This window comes from Podarcis melisellensis (assembly GCF_964234715.1).
Source record: "Podarcis melisellensis genome assembly, chromosome: 16".
Classification (NCBI taxonomy): Eukaryota; Metazoa; Chordata; class Lepidosauria; order Squamata; family Lacertidae; genus Podarcis; species Podarcis melisellensis.
In genome coordinates this window covers 34,729,507-34,752,467 of record NC_138533.1, presented here as the reverse complement: position 1 = coordinate 34,752,467, position 22,961 = coordinate 34,729,507, and the positions used below count along the sequence as shown (strand labels likewise).

Sequence of the window (22,961 nt, the reverse complement as noted above, 5' to 3'; positions counted from 1 at the left end):
CAACTCGTTCAATTGGGGTTTGGAGCTGCAATATAATTTTCCCCCACCTTAATCGCGTTCTTCTCTTCAGACATCAAGCCAAGTGTGTTATTTGCCAAGGTTCTTAAAGGGGGGGGGGAGAAGGAGCAGCAATAGTGCTTTGTGCAGAGAAAATGCAAAAGTTGATGGGGGGGGAGAGAAAAAGGAGCTACATCTGGAGCTTGGGAAACTGCTGATTTTGTTTTCAGGACTGGTTTGTTAGCTTATTTAATATGCATTCATTCAGCTTTATCCTCTACTTGGAAAGAAGTGGGCAGGGGGGGAGTGCTTAGCATGCAACTTCCAACCCACAGGGCAGCACCCATCGCAGCTGGGGGCACTACTGTACCTGACTCGTGGAAGAAGGAGCAGGCCTCATGCCTATACACTGGGAATGGGGGGGGGTCTGCAGCCCTCCGACTGTTGCTGGGGGCTATTATGAAGCTGCCCGCATTCTGAGATATTCAGGGGAGGCCCTTCTCTTGGTCCCACCACCCACACAGACATGCCTGGTGGGGGCGCAGGAGAGGGCCTTCTCGGTGGCTGCTCCCAGACTTTGGGACACCCTCCCTGGAGAAGCTAGTCTGCCTCCCTCGTTGTTGTCTAGGCTTTGGGGAACTGAGTGCTTTTAATGAAAGGGTTGGTGCTGTGCTGTTTCTATTGTACTTATTTGTAGGGTTTTAAGAGATTATATCTATCTATCAAGAGACACGGGTGGCACTGTGGGCTAAACCAGAGAGCCTAGGGCTTGCTGATCGGAAGGTCGCGGTTCGAATCCCCGCAAGGTGAGCTCCTGTAGCTCGGTCCCTGCTCCTGCCAACCTAGCAGTTCAAAAGCACGTCAAAGAGCAAGTAGATAAATAGGTACCGCTCCGACGGGAAGGTAAATGGTATTTCCGTGCGCTACTCTGGTTCGCCAGAAGCGGCTTAGTCATGCTGGCCACATGACCCGGAAGCTGTACGCCGGCTCCCTCGGCCAATAAAACGAGATGAGTGCCACTACCCCAGAGTCGGTCACGACTGGACCTAATGGTTGGGGGTCCCTTTACCTTTATCTATCTATCTATCATCATCATCTACCATCATTGATCGATCAATCTAATTCTGTCAATATTTAATTGTTTCTAAATGATATTCTTTTCCGTGTTTTTAGTGGTTCTTATTTTTAATTTGAAAGCCACCTTGAGTCCCGTCAGGGAAAAAGGTGGAAGATAAAACAGTAAAATTATCACTAACAACCATAAGTTAAAACATACAGAAAGTTTAAACCGTAATAGAATAGGCTAAAACTAATTAAGATTCATGCAAACTTTCTAAATATCTAGGTAGGCTTGTCTAAGTGAGAATATCTAAATAAGAATACAGTGGTACCTCGGATTAAGAACTTTATTTTTTTCAGAGGTCCGTACTTAACATGAAACTGTTCTTAACCTGAAGCACCACTTTAGCTAATGGGGCCTCCTGCTGCTGCCGCGCTGCTGGAGCACGATTTCTGTTCTCATCCTGAAGCAAAGTTCTTAACCCAAGGTACTATTTCTCGGTTAGCAGAGTCTGTAACCTGAAGCGTCTGTAACCTGAAGCATATGTAACCCGAGGTACCACTGTACAGTGAAGATGCTTGCCTGATACCAATACGCAGGGACTTCCAAAGTTCAGGTGCTGCCATACTAAATTATCGAGTTCTTACAGATGTGGTGCGAGTATTGTGTAACACCTGTAGTAGTGTGAGTTTTGTCAATCAAAGCAGTTGAGTGGGTACATACAGGGTAAGGGGATCTCGCAAGGGGACTGGTCCCAACTTATTAAGGGCTTTATATTCTAAGAGTAACACCTAGAGCACGGCCCAGTAGCCGATCACCAACCACTGCAGACCTCTGAGCACAGGCTTTACATGCCGACAAAGCCTCACTCCTGTCAGCAATTGCACTGCAGCATTTTGATAAGGGTCCTGCGGTTGGGAAATGCCTTGCTCATGAGCCTAGCTGGCACCCACACTTCTGAGTTTTCAGATAGACTAAAATACCGTATTTTTTGCTCTATAAGACTCACTTTTTCCCTCCTAAAAAGTATGGGGAAATGTGTGTGCGTCTTATGGAGCAAATGCAGGCTGCGCAGCTATCCCAGAAGCCAGAACAGCAAGAGAGATTGCTGCTTTCACTGTGCAGTGATCCCTCTTGCTGTTCTGGCTTCTGAGATTCAGAATATTTTTTTTCTTATTTTCCTCCTCCCAAAACTAGGTGCGTCTTGTGGTCTGGTGCATCATATAGAGCGAAAAATACGGGTAGTTTTGTTCACCCAAGGCTTTCAATGCACTGAGAGAGAGAGAGATTGTGCTGCTTTCTGATGTTTTCACATAGTATTGCATGACTGTTTCATGAATGAGTTTAGGAAGATGCCAACTCACCTTGGGATATAAGGCAGGATATAAAATACTAAATACTAAAACAGAACAAGCTCAGCACGGGGCAACGGTCCACGGGAAAAGAGCTTTGTCAAGTCGTCTCCTGCCCCTATGCGCTTAGGCACATTTGCTTGTAATTTTGTTGACGAACATTGCACATGTTTCCATCAAAACAGCCAGATTCGCAAACCTTCATATTTCACAGAGCATTGCTTGAGTGGCAAACAGAGACACCAGCTTGAAAACTTCATCATTCCTGCTACAGTGATTTGAATGATACCCCCAATCCAAATGTAATACCGGAGCTTAGCAAAAGATTGTTTAAAATCAGAAACAAGATTAATCACTGCCGTTCAGAGTATGAGCTGCCCTTTCACACAATAAAGCAATATTACAGCTATGAAATGTTCCATTTCATATTGCCCTCTAGTAGAAAAACAAGGAATCAAAGCGTTGTACATAACAATACATGTCCTGGGAGGTGGGTGGGGGGAAGAAAGCCGTAAGAGGAGCTCGAGAAAGAGTTCTGACAGTTACACTTGAACTGCTAAATTACATTTGCCTCCAAGCAAGCTGAGAAAATCCAAAAACAAGAAAATAAAATTTAAAACTGATGACTTACTAAGAAGCTGCACTGAAGATTCTTTTGGGTTAGTGTGGTGACATTAGACCGAAAAGCCTGGCTCTTCTCTTCTAAAATATGGATCCGACCAAATGTTTTCTGTGGCACTGCAGGTTGTAAGTACGGTAGCTCATTTCCAAACTGTGAGGAGGAAAGAGAAGAACGGAAGGAAATATAAGAGTTCAAATCTTCCATTTATGAGGGGGGCGGGAATATAATAAGCAGTACACTAGGTTATCTTTCCATGGGGCTGTTTGCTTTTGCAATCGCATAGCTTATAGAGTGCTTTTAAAGACCACATCTCTGTTCAAATACAAACAACAGCAAAAAATAAGCTCCATTGCTAGACAAATGATCCTCATCCATTCTTCCCATATTTTCAAGTTCTGAATCCCATCTTACTTCTGAAGTGTGTGCAACCTAAGCACTGAGATATCCCCCATTTTTCCATTTACAGTACAACCCTGAGCATGTTTACATTAAGCCCCACCAAGTTCAGTGGGGCTTGTTTCTGAATCACTATGTTTAGGATTTCAGAATGCTTTGTGTGCCATAGCGCTCTAGTTCCTTTATGTCTCTCTCCCCTGCACACACACACACATGCACGCACGCACACAAACACATATACACTTCTTTTTGTGCTTTGTTTTTGGCATTGTGCATGTTTGCTCATGTGCATTAGTAAAACAAAAAAAAACACTGCATGTCGCAAACATGCAATATGGCCGCATCCAGTTGACCTGTTAATGGATTGGAGCATCCTTCCCAGTTTGTTTGCACAAAGTTTGTGGGGGAAGTTATACATGGTTGTCTGTTTATTGAGCATTTGTTCTGATTTGTTTGAGAGGCTATACAATTTCATATCAAGCAATGGTTACCCCAAACTGTCTCCAATGCTTTCCTTATTGCAAAAAGTCCAGGAATATTTGGAACTCTGAATGCTCAAGCATGAAGCGGTTTGGGTCTCTTGGGACTTAGAGAAGCAACATCAAAAGACTGTTTGGTTTGGGGAACTGGGGATTAAACTGTGAACTGAAATTGGGGTCCTGCCCTTGTGTGGACCTGCCCTTTGTCAATGCCTTTCTTAAAATCAGGGAGCAGGTAATGTGAAAGACGTGGACACTAATGACCATGGAGAGCCATGTTTGCCAATCAGAGTAAACAATCAAACAGATTTTTTTTACTTTTTTCTTTGCTCACTCTAGCTGTCTGAGGTCCCGCTTCATTTTCCGGAACTCCTCAGTAAACCAGGGGGCCCGGTTTCGGCGGTGTCGCAAAGGGTGCTTCGGTGCAATCTCATTGATGGCTGCCAAGAGCCGGTTATTCTAGTTCTCGACAAGCTCATCTAGTGAGCCGCCAGGGGGAGCAGGGTCCCGCAAGGCCTGACGAAATCCATCAGGATCTATCAGCCTTCGAAGGGTGAGCCCAAATAGGCTCACCACCCAAGCAGGATGGGGGCGGGAAGTCAATCCTGGCTTTCAGAGCATAGTGATCAGACCATGGCACTTCCACAAGTGAGAACATAATCACATCTATACCCGCATCAAAAATTCAAATCCAGTGTGTGGCCTGCTTGGTGTGTGGGACCGAAAACAAACTGGGAGATACCTAATGCCGCCATGGAAGACACCAGGTCCAGAGCCCGTGAGGAGGGGGCGGCATCAGCATGGATGCTGAAGTCTCCCAAAACCAGTAGGTTAGGGAATTCCAAGGCCCAGCCTGCCACCACATCTAACAGGCCTGACAGGGTGGCTGCTGGTGTGCTAGTTGGTTGGTACACCAGCCAGACAGCCAAGCTTTCCTTGGTGCCCCACACTAGACCAACACATTCAATGCTGGAGATTGATGGTGATGGCAGAGCCCTGAAAGAGCAATCCTCCCGGATTAACAATGCTACCCCTCCCCCCGGACCCACAGTCCGCGACTGGTGGAGGACGGAGAAACCCGGGGGTGCTATCTGATGCAGGGCAACTACTTCAACTTCACACACCCAGGTCTCCATCACACAAGCCAGGTCAACCCCCAGCGAGATAAAAAAGTCTCGCATGGTGGCGGTTTTATTGCCTATAGACCTGGCATTGCACAACACCGTGACGGAGGTGGGTAATCCCTGCTCACCCTACCCTCGTCCCTCGGGATGGGCCATAGATTGGAAGAGGTTAGAGCATCACCACATCTCAAAACCCTTCACGATGCAAGCTATCCCCAAATAATTAAAACCTGGTGTACAACACAAAAAAGCATGCAGCATAATTATCTCGTACAATATAGGAGGTCTTCAGTACAAGACCAGAGGCAAGCTTTTTAATTAGCAAACTAAGTAAGACACGATATTGGTAACTAATGCAAGAGGAGAGAGACTCCGCTCTTCAGTCGGCAAGGATTACACACCAGGATTGAAGCACACAGAGATTCTGTTGATCAGCTCAGTGACCCGCAACCTGTGTGACCCACCAAGTCAAATATAGCAGGCTATTGGCCATGTATGACTGTGAGTGAGATGGCAGGATGTGCACCAAGAGCACGCTATAAAACCCTGAAAACCTGGGTACATTTGTAGGCTTTTCATCAGCAAAAGGAACAGGGCAAGCACCTGATATCTACATTTGTAATCTTGTCTATTAGCAAAAGCACCAGCTCTGTTTCATCTCTCTGGTGCTTTAACACCCCGGCACCAATGCCATGTGAAATTCCTTCCCCCGATGCCAGTTCAGTTGGAATGAGCCTGCCAAGTTTTTATCAGCTCCTCTAATAATATTGAGAGGTGGCCCTGTGCCACTTTCCATCTCCATGCTAGGCACAAGATGGCAAACCTGTTCATTTATTCATAGGCCTACCACTGGCTGCCTTTGTATCAACTGAATAAAGACCGTAACTCAACCTCTGGGATCCATTCAGCCCTAATGAAACAGGCAGCTAAAGATACACTGCTTTGATAATAATAATAACAACAGGATTGTTTTACCTGTAAGGGGGCAGGGGAAGAAGGAGGCAGCAACAACTATGCTTGAAAGACCGCCACCATTGCAGGTGGTGCTGATATTAAATATTCTAATATCAGAGGACTACAGTGGTACCTTGGGTTATAGACGCTTCAGGTTACAGACTCCGCTAACCCAGAAATAGTACCTCAGGTTAAGAACTTTGCTTCAGGATGAGAACAGAAATCGTGCTCCAGCAGCGCGGCGGCAGCAGGAGGCCCCATTAGCTAAAGTGGTGCTTCAGGTTAAGAACAGTTCCAGGTTAAGTACGGACCTCCGGAACGAATTAAGTACTTAACCTGAGATACCACTGTATATGGAAATATTTTGCAAGTTAGTTCAATGCATGAGACTCAGCTCCTGTAGCTCAGTGGGGAAGAGGACATGTTTTGAATTCGGGAGATCCCAAATCCTCAGCATCTCAAGATAGGACTAGGTAAGACTGTTGCCTGAATCCCTAGACAGAAATCATCTGTCAAACACACCACCCCCAACCTCCATATGTTGCTGGACTCCAGCTGCCATCAGAATGGGCAGTGCTCAGGGTTGATGGGAGGTATACAGTCGTACCTTGGGTTAAGAACTTAATTTGACCCAGAGGTCCGTTCTTAACCTGAAACTGTTCTTAACCTGAGGTACCACTTTAGCTAATGGGGCCTGCTGCTGCCGCTGCACCACCGCTGCACTATCGGGTAGGATAGCTAAGAGCAGGGGTCAGCAAACTTTTTCAGCAGGGGGCTGGTCCACCGTCTCTCAGACTATGTGGTGGGCCGGACTATATTTTTTTTGGGGGGGGGGAATGAACGAATTCCTATGCCCCACAAATAACCCAGATACGTATTTTAAATAACAAAACACATTCTACTCATGTAAAAACACCAGGCAGGACCCACAAATAACCCAGAGATGCATTTTAAATAAAAGGACACATTCTACTCATATCAAAACATGCTGATTCCCAGATTTAGAAGGCAATTGGGCTGGATCCGGCCCCCGGGCCTTAGTTTGCCTACCCATGGAGTAAACCCTACAGAAATTCAGAGTAGAGTCCCTGAAGTGGTTGGATGGCGCCTTCCAGCAACTCCTGTAGCCAAGCTGGTGCCAAATGTATTGCTCTGCTTTCCTTTGGAGCACATCAGCAAAACCAGGAGGGGAGCCTTATTTTCTGGCCAGCCCAGAATCTCCATTCACATTTGTGCCACAGGGAGGTCACTTCAGAGCTGCTAACACAGCCGTTTGACTTCACCCCCGGAGGTGCACTCCATTGTCTCTTGAGACAGATGGATGCCAACAATAGCTTTGAAAAGCAACAATGCCCTACTTAATTGCAGTGTTTCTCAAATCGGCTGCATTATAGTATATTGCTTTTTTTTAAAAAAAGGAACCTGCCACCTTTGCTGCTTATTGGGCAAATTTTAAAATAATTTAGTGGGGAGCACTTTACCTGTTTTCTTTCTGTTTGCTCTTTACTTCCTACAGTGACAAATGCACCACAGCCAAGGAAATTGGTAGCTGGAGAATGAAACAGAGAATGATGCTCAACCAAGCAGGGAAAAAATGTCAGCAATTACAAAGCTATCAATCCACCAGTGCACTTCTGGATATATTGTGCTGGCATGGAAAGGTGACGTTGGAATGAATCTTGCTTGTATCACATTTCTCAGGCTTTGCAGAGCACAGCAGACTCTCACCTTGATTACTGCCCACCCCAACCTGAGACGCCAAGCATAGTTTTCAAAGGAATGGATTATACCAAATATGCCTTGGTTGCTATTGCAAGCGCTGCAAGCTGAGCGGTAGAGAACGTGCTCTCTGCATGCAATCAATCCCAGCGTTAATCCCTACCATCTCCAGATAGGGCAAAGAAAGAAGCCCACCAGAGGTACGGATGTCAATCAGTGTAGACCATATTGAGCTAAATTGACAGAGTCTTGCATGAAAACATCTCAAGTTTAATCTCCAGAAAGGGTTGGGAAGGATTCCTGTCCCAAGTGATGCAAAACAGCTGCCAGCCAGTGTCAACAACAATGAGCTAGATGGACCAAAGATCTGATTTGGCTTTCTTTGTCCCAGAGAGAATGAACACCAGTCGACTAGTTCAGATGCAACACCAAATTATGGTTTAGCAGGACAAAAACGAGCCTCAAACTTGTGCCCTCCCCACTCCAGAATGGCTACAAGGAGAGGGGAAGCACCAGTTGCCATGTTCAAAACTAACCTGAGATCCTCCTTTACATCTGTAGCAGGAACCCCCCCCCCACCCCAATCATTCTGTTTGTATAAACTTCACACACACACACACACTCACACACTACATACGCCACATTTCTGTTATAAATTCATAGAAAATCAACCATACATCGGATTTGCACTGTTCCATTTTTATTTTACTCCATATGACAAGAACTAACAAAGGGGGGTGGCTTAGTCCTGGTCAGCCATAATCCCTTCACCGTCTCAGCACATCCACAGGAGCCCTGCCCATGCCAACCCTGATGATCCCAGACAGAAGACAATCAAGATCACAAAGAACTTGCATATGGGAGTGGATTCAGCATGGATTGAAACAAAGGACAATGATCAGATCTTCCCTCTGGGGGCAGGAAACTGCAAACTCCCCTTTGTCTCCTAGAAGTGACTCATGGGGAGGGGGGAAGGGAGGAACCAGCCAGGTGACAAGACACTCAGGTTACCACCAACTCCTCCCTCAACCCCTCCTTTCTGTAATGTATGCATGATGTTTCTGGGGGTGGGCTTGATCTAGAGGAGGGGAATTTCAAAAGTTTTTAGAAGACCTTGCACACTATTCTTCTGGGTCTTTCCTCTCTCCTGCAAGTGAGGGGAATACCCTGTTGCAACAGTTCAATAAAGGCCAAGCCTACAGGCTGCTGTTTTGCTCCAAGTTATCCTGGTTGGTGTCTTTGTTTTGTCCAAGGGAGCCCTCGGATTTTTCCTGTAACACATCTAAAAGTCCGGAGAACTCTGGTTAGTTTCAATTATGGTTAGAGGGAAAACCAAGGAACACAAATCACAGTTTAATCGTGGCTTCTTTAAATGAATCACTGTTCGGATGAAATGAGAAAGACTGATTAGTTCAAAAGTGAAAGCAGATCCTTCCGATTTCCTTTCCCTGAGAAGAGGCAATAGGAGCATATGAGCCCAAGACTCCTGCAAGTGCAGGCACATAAACACTGTGTTCAATCCAAAAAGATAGCATTACTCTTACTATGAGTATAAAACAAAAAAAATCAGAGGGCTTCACAGCATAAATACCATTTTGGCTGTCCTTATTTTTATCTGCAAGCCACCTTGAGTCCCTGCCAGGGAAGAAAGATGGAAGTATAAATAAATATACAATAATAATGTTGTTGCTGGCATCCATCTCTCTCTCTCTCGGGAAAGGGGAGGGAAAGAGGAAACAAGGAAGTCCATGCAGCAATTCTTGAAGTTACATAATCCCAGCAGTATCATCTGATTTGGGCAAGTGGGCCTCCCTGCAATTATGCAGATGCAGACATGCACAACACACCAGCCTTAATTTCCCTGGCAAACATGTGTCTCTTCAACTATGCAGTCCAGAAGGTTACCGAGACCTGTGTCATGCAACCTGTTGTCCGCAACACAGGGTGGCTCAGGTAAAGATGCTTGACCCAAGGGCGAAAATCAGACACAAGGCCTGACTTTCAGAGGTGAAATGCTGTCAAGGATGCATGCCTTTTTTATGAATTGCATTGATGTGTCAATATTAAGTGTCTATTGAGCTATAGATAGATAGATAGATAGATAGATAGATAGATAGATAGATAGATGATAGATAGATAGATGATAGATAGATGATAGATAGATGATGATGATGATAGATAGATAGATAGATAGATAGATAGATAGATAGATAGATAGATAGATGATAGATAGATAGATATAGATAGATAGATAGATAGATAGATAGATAGATAGATAGATAGATAGATAGATAGATGATAGATAGATGATAGATAGATAGATAGATAGATAGATAGATAGATAGATAGATAGATGATAGATGATAGATAGATAGATAGATAGATAGATGATGGATAGATAGATAGACAGATAGATGATAGATAGATAGATAGATAGATAGATGATAGATAGATAGATAGATGATAGATGATAGATGATAAATGATAGATGATAGATAGATAGATAGATAGATAGATAGATATAGATAGATAGATAGATGATAAATGATAGATGATAGATGATAGATAGATAGATAGATAGATAGATAGATGATAGATAGATAGATAGATAGATAGATAGATAGATAGATAGATGATAGATAGATAGATAGATAGATAGATAGATAGATAGATAGATATAGATGATAGATAGATAGATGGATAGATGATAGATAGATGATAGATAGATGATAGATAGATAGATAGATAGATAGATAGATAGATAGATGATAGATAGATGATAGATAGATAGATAGATATAGATAGATAGATAGATGATAGATAGATAGATAGATATAGATAGATAGATAGATGATAGATAGATAGATAGATAGATAGATAGATAGATAGATAGATAGATGATAGATAGATAGATATAGATAGATAGATAGATAGATAGATAGATGATAGATAGATAGATAGATGATAGATAGATAGATATGTTGCAAGTCGCTTGGAGCCATCAGTTTAATCGGCAGCTATCAAGCCTAACCAAAAACAACAACAATTAATAGCAATGCCTTACCAGAGTCTGACCATAGGTTTATGTCGCCCAGTACCGTCTGTTCTGACTGGCAGCCACTCACTAAAGTCCCAGGTCTTTCCCAGCACTGACACCTGAGATCCTTTTATAACAGGAGATGCCAGCATCTGCACCCGGGACCTTCTGCATATGCCCTCTGCCCCTGAACTGTGATCCCTATTCAAAATTAAAACGAAAACAACAACAACACAAAACCTTTTTTCCGCTCTACAAGTGAGACCCGATGCTTCCAGAGCACCCTAGAGGGAATTGTGGCTTTCTTCCTCAAGAGCTTAATTGGTTTAGAGATACTTCTCTTTAAAACTCCTGCCTATTGATTTATTTTTTCTTTAAGGCAAAGTAAACAAGGCATAAGAAAGCTGCCAGCACAGAGAGATGTTAAATTGGCAGCAGATGGCAAAATAGAGAGCCTGTACAGGAAAGAAGGAAGTTCCAGCTGGTGATATAGTGTAGGGTGGACACAAGCCAAGGGTTTCCAGAAACTGTTCCCAAAAATGACCCAAGAGTGAAACCTTATGTCTATTTAGGATTCACCTATCCATTGGAAAAGCCTGGTCTAGTTCTGAGTCACATCCGGAGCTGACAGGATTCACGTAATGCAGGAAAAGGGACGTGGGTGACGCTGTGGGTTAAACCACAGTGCCTAGGACTTGCCGATCAGAAGGTTGGTGGTTCAAATCCCTGCGACGGGGTGAGCACCCGTTGCTTGTCTCTGCTCCTGCCAACCTAGCAGTTCGAAAGCACGTCAAAGTGCAAGTAGATAAATAGGTACCACTCCGGCGGGAAGGTCAACGGCGTTTCCGTGCGTTGCTCACCAGAAGCTGCTTAGTCATGCTGGCCACATGACCAGGAAGCTGTACACCAGCTCCCTCGGCCAATAAAGCGAGATGAGTGCCACAACCCCAGAGTCGGCCACGACTGGACCTAATGGTCAGGGGTCCCTTTACCTTTACCTTTAATGCAGGAAAGCTGTGTGCACAACTGAGTCTATGTAGTGAACCAGCAGGGCTCCAGGTTTGAGCACCTCCCTCGGCCAGGTGCAACGCGCTGAAAGCCAACTCAGGCCCACAGAGTCATCTGACAGGGCCCATGGCATCTCCTCCTGTGAGGCTCTGCCCCCCACCGGGCAACTCTTGCAGAGTCATTCTGCTGCCTAGTCACTGCAGGCAGAGAAAAAGGGAATGGCAAAACAAGCAGGCTCTAAGCTTCTTAAGAGGGCCGTGTGCCACTGCTATAATGCATGGGACCTGGGATGGATGTGGTGTGTGATAGCACAGTTGGCAGAGCATGAGGCTCTTAATCTCAGGGTTGTGGGTTTGAGACCCATGTTGGGCAAAAGATTCCTGCATTGCAAGGGGTTGGACTAAACGACTCTTGTGGCCCCTTCAAAAATCTATGATTCTATGACTCCATGTGTGGTTGTATATGGGCAGGTGTGACCGGTGTACAGTGGTACCTCAGGTTAAGAACTTAATTCATTCCGGAGGTCTGTTCTTAACCTGAAACTGTTCTTAACCTGAAGCACCACTTTAGCTAATGGGGCCTCCCACTGCTGCTGCGTGATTTCTGTTCTCATCCTGAGGTAAAGTTCTTAACCTGAGGTACTATTTCTGGGTTAGCGGAGTCTGTAACCTGAAGCGTCTGTAACCCGAGGTACCACTGTATATGTCTTTGGCCCTACTGCCGCTAGCATGAGACCCTCCCCCCTCCCCAAAAGTTATCCATCAGGGAATGTGGAACATGGGTTGAAAAAGTTTCTCTCGCAAGCCTGGCTCCCTCAATACTAGATTGATTCCTTCTTTTCAAACTGGTCATTCCAAGAAGCTCAGAGGTTCTTTGTTCTACCATTTTATTCCTACAACCAGGGCTTTTTTCTCCAGCCGGATCTCGCCAGAAGTCTGTTCCGACACCTCTCAAGTGAGTGTCATTGTCATTATAACAGAACAAGGAAGGCATTCATGGCGAGTTCTGGCACCTCTTTTTATAGAAAAACAGCACTGCCTACAACAACCATGTTGGGTAGGATAGCTAAGAGCAGGAGTCAGCAAACTTTTTCAGCAGGGGGCCAGTCCACTGTCCCTCAGACCTTGTGGGGGGCTGGACTATATTTTGGGGTGTGAAATGATGCAAGAGCACAACGAGCCCCCGTGGCTGCTTACCTGTGTCTTGCGAGCGGCAGGGGCTGGTGGCGGCGGCGGAGGGACGATGAGCAGTGCGCGAAAGGGCTCTGGAGAGGGGCTGCTTAAAATGGCAGCCGCTGCTGCTGGCATCAACAGAGCCCAGCCCCCTTCCTCCTCTAGGCAGGGCAGGGAAAAGCCAGGAGGAGGGAGGAAGCCACCGTGTGAGAGAGGGAGGGATAGGGAAAGAACGTGCACACTGACAATCCACGAGGCGATTCCCGGACCATCTGCGGGCCAGATCCAAAAGGCAATTGGGCCAGATCCTGCCCGCGGGCCTTACATTTGCCTGCCCATGGCTAAGAGAGAGTGGCTTGAATTATCCCATGAGGTTTGTGTCTGAGTAGAGATTGAAACTGTCTTTCCTTCACTTGAGCCTCTATTCAGTAGATCACACTGGCATTGCTTTGCCCTGCTGCCAACCCGAATTCTCTTAGTCTCCACTTACTAGTCTTTTTTTATGTTCCCCAAAGTCCTGGAGGGGGGGGTGTTTTATATCTCCACCCAGCCATGAAGCAGTGCCGGGTAGCTTGAAAACAAATTGACATCTCTCAAGTCAAACCGACCCCAGAAGATTGTTTTGAGATTCAAACTATGGCTCTGCCTGGTTTAGTGAAAAGGACAAGATGCAAATGTAAGAAATATGAAGGAGAAGGCAACAAACAAGTTAATAAATGAGCGTGGAAGAGCACTTCACAGACTCCTTACCTACAGTTACTGCAGAGAGAACATTTTACTGAAGACGCAGCTGATTGTGGTGCAATGTAAATATCACCAGCCTCTTGCATAACCCATTTCAAGAAGCTTAACAAAAAATTAAAATCAGATTTATATTATATTTTGGAAGGGGGATTAGAGGTATTGTTATTTCAAGAGGTCTTCATTGCAAACTCAAATTAATTTCCACAAGCTCTGCTGCAAGCATTCAAAATACAAGCTGTATAAAAATATTATGTGTGGAGTACTAACAGGGCCAGCGCAAGACATTTTGGCACCTGAGACAGACCCCAAAATAGCACCCCACCTCCATGCCAGGGAAGAAGGGAAGATCTATATCAGGAACAAGGGGAGAAGAAAGATGGACATTAGGACAGGCTTCCTCAACCTCAGCCCTCCAGATGTTTTGAGACTACAATTCCCATCACTCCTGACCACTGGTCCTGCTAGCTAGGGATCGTGGAAGTTTCAGGCCAAAAACATCTGGAGGGCCGAGGTTGAGGAAGCCTGCATTAGGATCTGCTGCCCCAATGAATCCTGCTATCTGAGGCAGTCACCTCACCTTGCCTCCCAGGTGGGCTGGCCCTGGATACTACACTGTTTATCAACAGTGTTCAGAGGAACTTGGCATTTGGGGGGACTTGTTTGACCAAACTGCGGGAGGCAGTGGCGTGCTCTGGTCCATGGGGTCACAAAGAGTCGGACACGACTAAACGACTAAACAACAACATAATGACAATATTATTGTCCTAAGAAACTTCCTTCATCCCCAGCCATTGTTGTCATGAAATAGCACTATTTTGTCATTTTTATAATGAAAAGAAGGTGGAAGAACCAATAATAATAGTAACAACAACAACAACAACAACAATTTATTATTTATACCCCGCCCATCTGGCTGAGTCTCCCCAGCCACTCTGGGCTGCTCCCAATCAAGTGTTAAAAACAGAACAGCGTTAAATATTAAAAACTTCCCTGAACAGGGCTGCCTTCAGATGTCTTTTAAGATAGGAAAGCTGCTTATTTCCTTCACATCTGAATGGAGGGTGTTCCACAGGGTGGGCGCCACTACTGAGAAGGCCCTCTGCCGGGTTCCCTGTAACCTCATTTCTCGCAATGAGGGAACTGCCAGAAGGCCCTCGGCGCTGGACCTCAGTGTCCGGGCTGAGCGATGGGGGTGGAGACGCTCCTTCAGGTATACTGGGCCTTTGAGGCCATTTAGGGCTCTAAAGGTCAGCACCAACACTTTGAATTGTGCTTGGAAACGTACTGGGAGCCAATACAGATCTCTCAGAACCGGTGTTATGTGGTCCCGGCAGCCACTTCCAGTGGAAATCATTAACTAAAGCTTTACCTTCCTTTAAACTCCAGGAGAGAACAGAAATTGACACTGGGCCATTTAACATATGAAGAGTCCAGCTGGATCAGGCCAGTGGTCAACCCAGACCCCTGTGCTCACAGTGGCCAATCAGATTCCTGTATGAAGTCTCAAAGCAGAACCTGGGTATAAGAACATTCTCCCCTCCTGCTGTTTCCAACAAATAGTATTATGAAACATACTGCCCTTGGGGGCAGATTAAAAGAAACTATTCAAGGGTGCTGTGGGTTAAACCTCAGAGCCTAGGGCTTGCTGATCAGAAGGTTGGTGGTTCGAATCCCCACGACGGGGTGAGCTCCCGTTGTTCGGTCCCTGCTCCTGCCAACCTAGCAGTTCGAAAGCACACAAGTGCAAGTAAATAAATAGCTACCACTCCGGTGGGAAGGTAAACGGTGTTCCCGTGTGCTGCTCTGGTGCACCAGAAGCCGCTTAGTCATGCTGACCACATGACCCAGAAGCTGTACACCGGCTCCCTCGGCCAGTAAAGCAAGATGAATGCCACAACCAATTGTCCGCGACTGGACCTAATGATCAGGTGTCCCTTTACCTTATTCAAGGGCAATTAAGAGGCTGCTCATCCCTAATTATCCAGCTGTGCTCTACAAGAGTCAGTAAAAAGAAGCTGTAAACAGGAAGCTTTTAATTAAAGACACAAGAAGCTTTAAAAGGCTCAGTACTGCTTTGCTTGTCCACACTGGCATCAGCTGGTGCTCCAGCTGTGTTTTACCACAAACAACAACAAATCACCCATGAGTCAGGTCAGAAAGGACAACAAAGATAATACTGGATAATATTTTATATATATATATATATATATATATATATATATATATATATATATATATATAGGTTTTGGTGTCCTCGGGTGTCTTCCCGTGTAAAAGTTGGGGTGTCTAGGCGACGTTTCGACGAGGTCTCACTCGTCATCTTCAGGCTGGTGCTTTCGGCTTCTTGTTACTGGAACAGAGCAGGATCTCAGTGTTTGAGTTCCTATAAATACTGTTGAGGGGGTGTGGTGTATAGCCTCCAATGTTCTGGGCAGAGAGGAAGTTCCCAGGCTAGTGTGCCTTTTCTTCTTTTGTTCCTTAATTACTTGAGGGATATCTTGAGTGATTTCTTGAGTGATATCCTGAGTACCACTTAGGTGGGTCATTAGGTGTGGATTAGTTGCTAAAGTCTTTGTGTCTTGACCTCTTGAACTTTGTGAAGAGTTTTTCTGAGAAGATGGCTGTACTGCACTTAGTTGTGCTCTGGCTTGGCTTCGTGTATAGGGGCGAGCTGTGGTTTTGTGGCCTGTGTCAGCCAGATCTGTGTAGGGATTGCAGGGGGGTGCAGCATCCGGAGGTGCCACCATGGTTTGGCTACTGGATGGTGTCTGTAATTTATCTGTGGAGAGGGTCTGGGTTTGGGTCTGGTGTGGTTGATTGGTGATGGCTTTCTGTGTGCCTCTGGATCTGGTGTCAGTTTTTGTGGGGAGGGCTAATTTCCAGATGTCTGGCAAGCGGGATGTGTCGTCACGCTTGTTCATGTTGTGAGGGTGTTTCTCTATCTCGATGGCTTCCATGATTATTCCATGATTGCCAGACATCTGGAAATTAGCCCTCCCCACAAAAACTGACACCAGATCCAGAGGCACACAGAAAGCCATCACCAATCAACCACACCAGACCCAAACCCAGACCCTCTCCACAGATAAATTACAGACACCATCCAGTAGCCAAACCATGGTGGCACCTCCGGATGCTGCACCCCCCTGCAATCCCTACACAGATCTGGCTGACACAGGCCACAAAACCACAGCTCGCCCCTATACACGAAGCCAAGCCAGAGCACAACTAAGTGCAGTACAGCCATCTTCTCAGAAAAACTCTTCACAAAGTTCAAGAGGTCAAGACACAAAGACTTTAGCAACTAATCCACACCTAATGACCCACCTAAGTGGTACTCAGGATATCACTCAAGAAATCACTCAAGATATCCCTCAAGTAATTAAGGAACAAAAGAAGAAAAGGCACACTAGCCTGGGAACTTCCTCTCTGCCCAGAACATTGGAGGCTATACACCACACCCCCTCAACAGTATTTATAGGAACTCAAACACTGAGATCCTGCTCTGTTCCAGTAACAAGAAGCCGAAAGCACCAGCCTGAAGATGACGAGTGAGACCTCGTCGAAACGTCGCCTAGACACCCCAACTTTTACACGGGAAGACACCCGAGGACACCAAAACCTACATTCCTGTACCCGTGAAAATCTACGAAAGCATATATATATATATATATATATATATATATATATATATATGACAATGGTGACATGTGGGTTTTCCAATTTGCAAAGGATGGCAATTACCTGAAGATCATATCCTTTTTTAATTACAGATAGGTAGCCGTGTTGGTCTGCCATAGTCAAAACTATGCATGCACACGAAAGCTCATACCAAGAACTAACTTAGTTGGTCTTTAAGGTGCTACTGGCAGGAATTTTTTTTTTTGTTATATCCTTTTTTACTTTCTCAAATCTGCAAAGAGGGCAACAGGATTTCACCTGTGGAATTATAGAATTGTAGAGTTGGTACTCCTACCACCCTTAGGCGGGGTAGGGGGAATGGCAGCCCAGGAAAGGGTTTTCTCTGTAGCAGCCTCTACATTGTTGGACAGAGATGCAGGTTTGTAGCATCTTCATGGTACAGAATAAATGATGTAAGGAGGGAGCTGCAGCCTAAGATAGGAAAAGAAGTAGTAAGCGAACACCTAGCTACTTGAAAGGAATATATATATATATATATATATAGTTGCCGTTGCAAGAGATTGGAGAGCCCAGAGCTTGGTTGGTTGCGTTCGGCTGGTTGCAGTGCAATTCGTTTGCTTGTGGGCTGAGGGGTTCTTGGGTCAGATTAGCCATATGGATTTGTATGCTGTTATGGGGGAATAGTATATATAGTTAAAGCTATGGTTTTACCAGTAGTGATGTATGGCAGTGAGAGCTGGACCATAAAGAAGGCTGATCGCCGAAGAATTGATGCTTTTGAATTATGGTGCTGGAGGAGACTCTTGAGAGTCCCATGGACTGCAAGAAGATCAAACCTATCCATTCTGAAGGAAATCAGCCCTGAGTGCTCACTGGAAGGACAGATCCTGAAGCTGAGACTCCAATACTTTGGCCACCTCATGAGAATAGAAGACTCCCTGGAAAAGACCCTGATGTTGGGAAAGATGGAGGGCGCAAGGAGAAGGGGATGACAGAGGACAAGATGGTTGGACACTGTTCTTGAGGCTACCAGCATGAGTTTGACCAAGCTGCGGGAGGCAGTGGAAGACAGGGGTGCCTGGCGTGCTCTGGTCCATGGAGTCACAAAGAGTCGGACACGACTAAACGACTAAACAAAAATGGGGGAATAGATCATTGTATTGTTGTGCTGTACAGTGGTACCTCAGGTTACAGACACTTCAGGTTACAGACTCCACTAACCCAGAAATAGTACCTTGGGTTAAGAACTTTGCTTCAGGATGAGAATAGAAATCGCACAGTGGCAGCATGGCAGCAGCAGGATGTCCCCATTAGCTAAAGTGGTTCCTCAGGTTAAGAACAGTTTCAGGTTAAGAACGGACCTCCAGAACAAATTAAGTTCTTAACCTGAGGTACACTGTATATGTGGTAAAGGGGAGCCACACCAGGTTGAAGACATCCTTCTTTGCTCCCCCTCCCCCCGTGCTAGCTTAAGTTCATTGGTTAATTTTTCTAATAGGGCAGTTTCCCATACATTTTGGAACCATTTTGGAACATATTCACTCCTGATGGGTCTTTCCAGTGTCTAGTTATGATGTTTCAAGCTGTTGAGTGACTTATCAGTTTCTTGACATACTTTGTTTATATTCCTTTTCATTCCTTTAGCCTATGGCAACTCGCAGAATCCACAACTTAAGTTTAGTGCATCGATAGCTTGAAGGTCAGATAAACAATTCATTTCAGAAAGGTGAAAGCATGTAACACACAATACAATACCATATATATATATATATATCACAGAGAGAAGCATCCTTTATGGTGACTAACAATATGACCTTTGACAAACTCACCAAATGGAATGTTAAGCAATAACGCACTTGTGAAACAATATGTTGATGACAGGGAGAATTTTTAAAAAGAAAGGAAGATCTAAGCATAGATCTTACACCAAGGAACACATCAAAAGGGAAAGATAAATTGAACTTGAAAGCGATGCATTTGTTCTTCTGTGCCCTTAACGAAGCAAAGCACCTTGTAGTTTATTTTCCATCAGCATGACATTTGAAAAAAATCTGCTTTTGAGGATTTCTGCCCCTCCTTCCCTCCACCATGCGCGCACACACAAACCCAACCAATATTGTAATCTTCAGCATAAGTCGATAGTGTTCATACACATCTTTGTGCAAAAACAATATTGCTCTGAAACGCTTTGTGCGCTCCTAAGCATTTCATTGAATCATAGAATTGTAGAGATGGAAGGGACCCTAAGGGTCATCTAGTCCAACCCCCTGCAAAGCAGAACTCCTGCCCACAACTGTTCCTGGCTGGGCTCAAACTACCAACTAGCCAGATTGTGCCACCGCCTTCCTAGGAAGCCCATTCCACTGTCCAGCAGCTCTGACCATCCGAAGGTTCTTCCTAATGCTTAGTAAGTATCCCCTTTCTCATCATTTGAATCCATTGGTTTGGGTTCTACCACCTGGAGCAGCAGAAAAGAAGTGTGCCCCATCCTCCATGTGCTATTTGAAGGTGGCCATCATCATCCATCTGAATTGTGAAACTACAGATTTAACTGAGGTTGAACAAATTCATGCTTCACCCTGTGGCAACTTCTTTTAATTGTGAGGGCCATCTACCCTGGCTAGCAAGGTGAACATATTCCAGGGGAAGGGGCATAAGAAGGCAGCAATTTCTGTTGTAAGTAAAGGTAAAGGTAAAGGTACCCCTGCCCATACGGGCCAGTCTTGACAGACTCTAGGGTTGTGCGCTCATCTCACTCTATAGGCCAGGAGCCAGCACTGTCCGCAGACACTTCCGGGTAACGTGGCCAGCGTGACAAGCTGCATCTGGCGAGCCAGCGCAGCACACGGAACGCCGTTTACCTTCCCGCTGGTAAGCGGTCCCTATTTATCTACTTGCACCCGGGGGTGCTTTCAAACTGCTAGGTTGGCAGGCGCTGGGACCGAACGATGGGAGTGCACCCCGCCGTGGGGATTCGAACCGCCGACCATGTGATCGGCAAGTCCTAGACGCTGAGGTTTTACCCACAGCACCACCCGTGTCCCAATTTCTGTTGTAACTTGTATTAATCACAATCAGCGCTGTTTCTGCCCTGCTGCATTTGGGGTCCGCCAAATAACTACCGTATTTTTCGCTCTAGAAGATGAACCAGACCACAAGACACACCTAGTTTTTGGAGGAGGAAAACAAGAAAAAAAATATTCTGAATCTCAGAAGCCACAACAGCGAGAGCCAGTGTGATGTAGTGGTTAAGAGCGGTAGTCTCGTAATCTGGGGAACTGGGTTCGTGTCTCTGCTCCTCCACATGCAGCTGCTGGGTGACCTTGGGCCAGTCACATTTCTTTGAAGTCTCTCAGCCCCACTCACCTCACAGAGTGTCTGTTGTGGGGGAGGAAGGGAAAGGAGAATGTTAGCTGCTTTGAGACTCCTGAAGGGGAGTGAAAGGCGGGGTATCAAATCCAAACTCTTCTGTGCAGTGAAAGCAGCAATCCCTCTTGCTGTTCTGGCTTCTGTGATAGCTGCGCAGCCTGCATTCGCTCCATAAGACGCACATACATTTCTTATTACTTTTTAGAAGGGAAAAAGTGAGTCTTATAGAGCAAAAAATACGGTATGTTATTCGTCTTGCTGCTCGCTACTTAATGTAAGTTACATAACTATATACATAACTTACGTTCATTTCAGTGTAAAGGAAACAATGAAGCAATGTGGGTTTTTTTTAAAGTAATTAATCGGGTCCTCCCTTAAAGAGGGCACGTATTGCGGTGAGACCTGGAAAACCGACACTCTGTGTTGTGGGTGGGTACGACTGGTCAGCCACCACACCCAATTGGTAGGTCCCTCATAGCTGGGTGCAATCTGGCCAATGGGATGCAGTCCAAACAGTTTGAGGGACATATTTATGCCCATGCATGTGACCCAGAGCTTCCTCTTTCGACGCGTGCATTCGGAACACCCGCCCACCTCTCCCTATTTTTAGGGCAGTGCGCTTGACCTTGCTATGCCGTTGTGTGTTGTCTGTCGTTGGGACAGGGGCATGGCAGGAATTTTCCCCACTTGGCTGATTCGCTGGTGCCATTTAGGTTTCGCCTGCCGCGTAGCAAATCATCACAACTTGTAAGGTTGCGGATAGGCTCTGGTTCAGGTGATAGGGATGGGAGAACGGTCTTGCCATCCATTAAAGGAATCCAGGGACTCAATGGTTTGGTCAACCCCTGTGAGGGGGTTGTGCCCGTGCCTGAGTCCAGGGGGACATTTGGGTGGCAGAGATAGCCTGTTCCCAGCTTTCTGCTTATCCAGGTGTTCACCCTAGGCTGACCTATGCTGGTGCCCTGGGTCAGCACTACCTGCAACGGTGCAGGGAGCTAGTCGAACTATGCAACCAGTCACTTTCTGTAATCAATAAAGTTATGGCCTAAATTCTGCCAAAAACCAAAACCAAAACCAAAATTTGAGTCATGTGTGAATTTATTTAGGGGGGGGGGAGGTTTCAGGGTCTGAACATGCAGATAGCGCATCACTTGCAGACTTAAAAACAAGAACAACGTGATCAAATAGTGATCAAATTCAGTTGTCAGATTTCCATTCCTGACCACAGACTAATGTGTAAACTCCAGCAATTTCTGCTTCCTTTTTAAATTTTTGCTAGTGGTGGAAATGACCAGGGACAAAGGGGAAAGGGAGTGGAGGAACCCTTAAACTTGGTACCATCGGGCACATTCCAGCCATGCTAAACTCAGATGTTTCTAGCCTGCCGGTCCCTTCCATATTTCTCCATTTTCCATCCAGGCAAGAAAGAGGCATTCTTAGAGTTCAAGAGCACAGTGCAGCCATGTCAAAGCATGTCGGAGGTACTGAGGCTATTAGTACTGCACATGCGGAAGCAAATTGGGTGAATAAAAGCCGACTCTTTTTTGAAATGAAAATTCTGCAGTCCAAAAATATGGTTCAAAAGCTTTACTACAAAACTTTACTCCTAAACAACTCAAAGAAATAAAGTTACATTTAGATAGTTGCATAGTATGATACAGTGGTACCTCGGGTTAAGAAGTTACAGTGGTGCCCCGCGAGACGAACGCCTCGCAAGATGGAAAACCCGCTAGACGAAAATGTATTGCGAGTTCCTGCGGGGTTTTTTTCCCTTCCCCCCCCTTTTCCTAAGCCGCTAAGCCGCTTATCAGCTGATCCGCTGATAAGCCGCTTAACAGCTGATCGCTAAAAGCCGCTAAACTGCTAATAGCGCTAATCCGCTAAGCTGTCAATGGGCTTGCTTCGCAAGACGAAAAAACCGCTATACGAAGAGCCTCATGGAACAGATTAATTTTGTCTTGCGAGGCACCACTGTAATTCGTTCCAGAGGTCCGTTCTTAACCTGAAACTGTTCTTAACCTGAAGCACCACTTTAGCTAATGGGGCCTCCCGCTGCTGCTGCGTGATTTCTGTTCTCATCCTGAAGCAAAGTTATTAACCTGAGGTACTATTTCTGGGTTAGTGGAGTCTGTAACCTGAAGCGTCCTTACCTGAAGCATCTGTAACCCAAGGTACCACTGTATACTGACTGATCCTAGCATAGGAAGAATATCTTAATTCTTATCTTACATCCAGAGCTAAAAAAAAAATCCAAGTTCTGTCTCTCCTTCAAACAGCCTCCATCCG

General features: G+C 45.5%; 1 protein-coding gene across 4 annotated transcripts in view; it reads right to left on the bottom strand.

The window, feature by feature from the left end:
* The window catches only part of RIMBP2 (RIMS binding protein 2), a 169,164-nt gene extending 165,984 nt beyond the window's left edge, over nt 1–3,180 (bottom strand). For all 4 annotated transcript variants that reach the window (XM_081893223.1, XM_081893224.1, XM_081893219.1 and 1 more), the window contains exon 1: nt 3,041–3,180. The gene's annotated coding sequence lies outside the window, so the exon portion shown is untranslated. The remainder of the gene's footprint in view (nt 1–3,040) is intronic.
* Nucleotides 3,181–22,961: the final 19,781 nt, after the last annotated feature.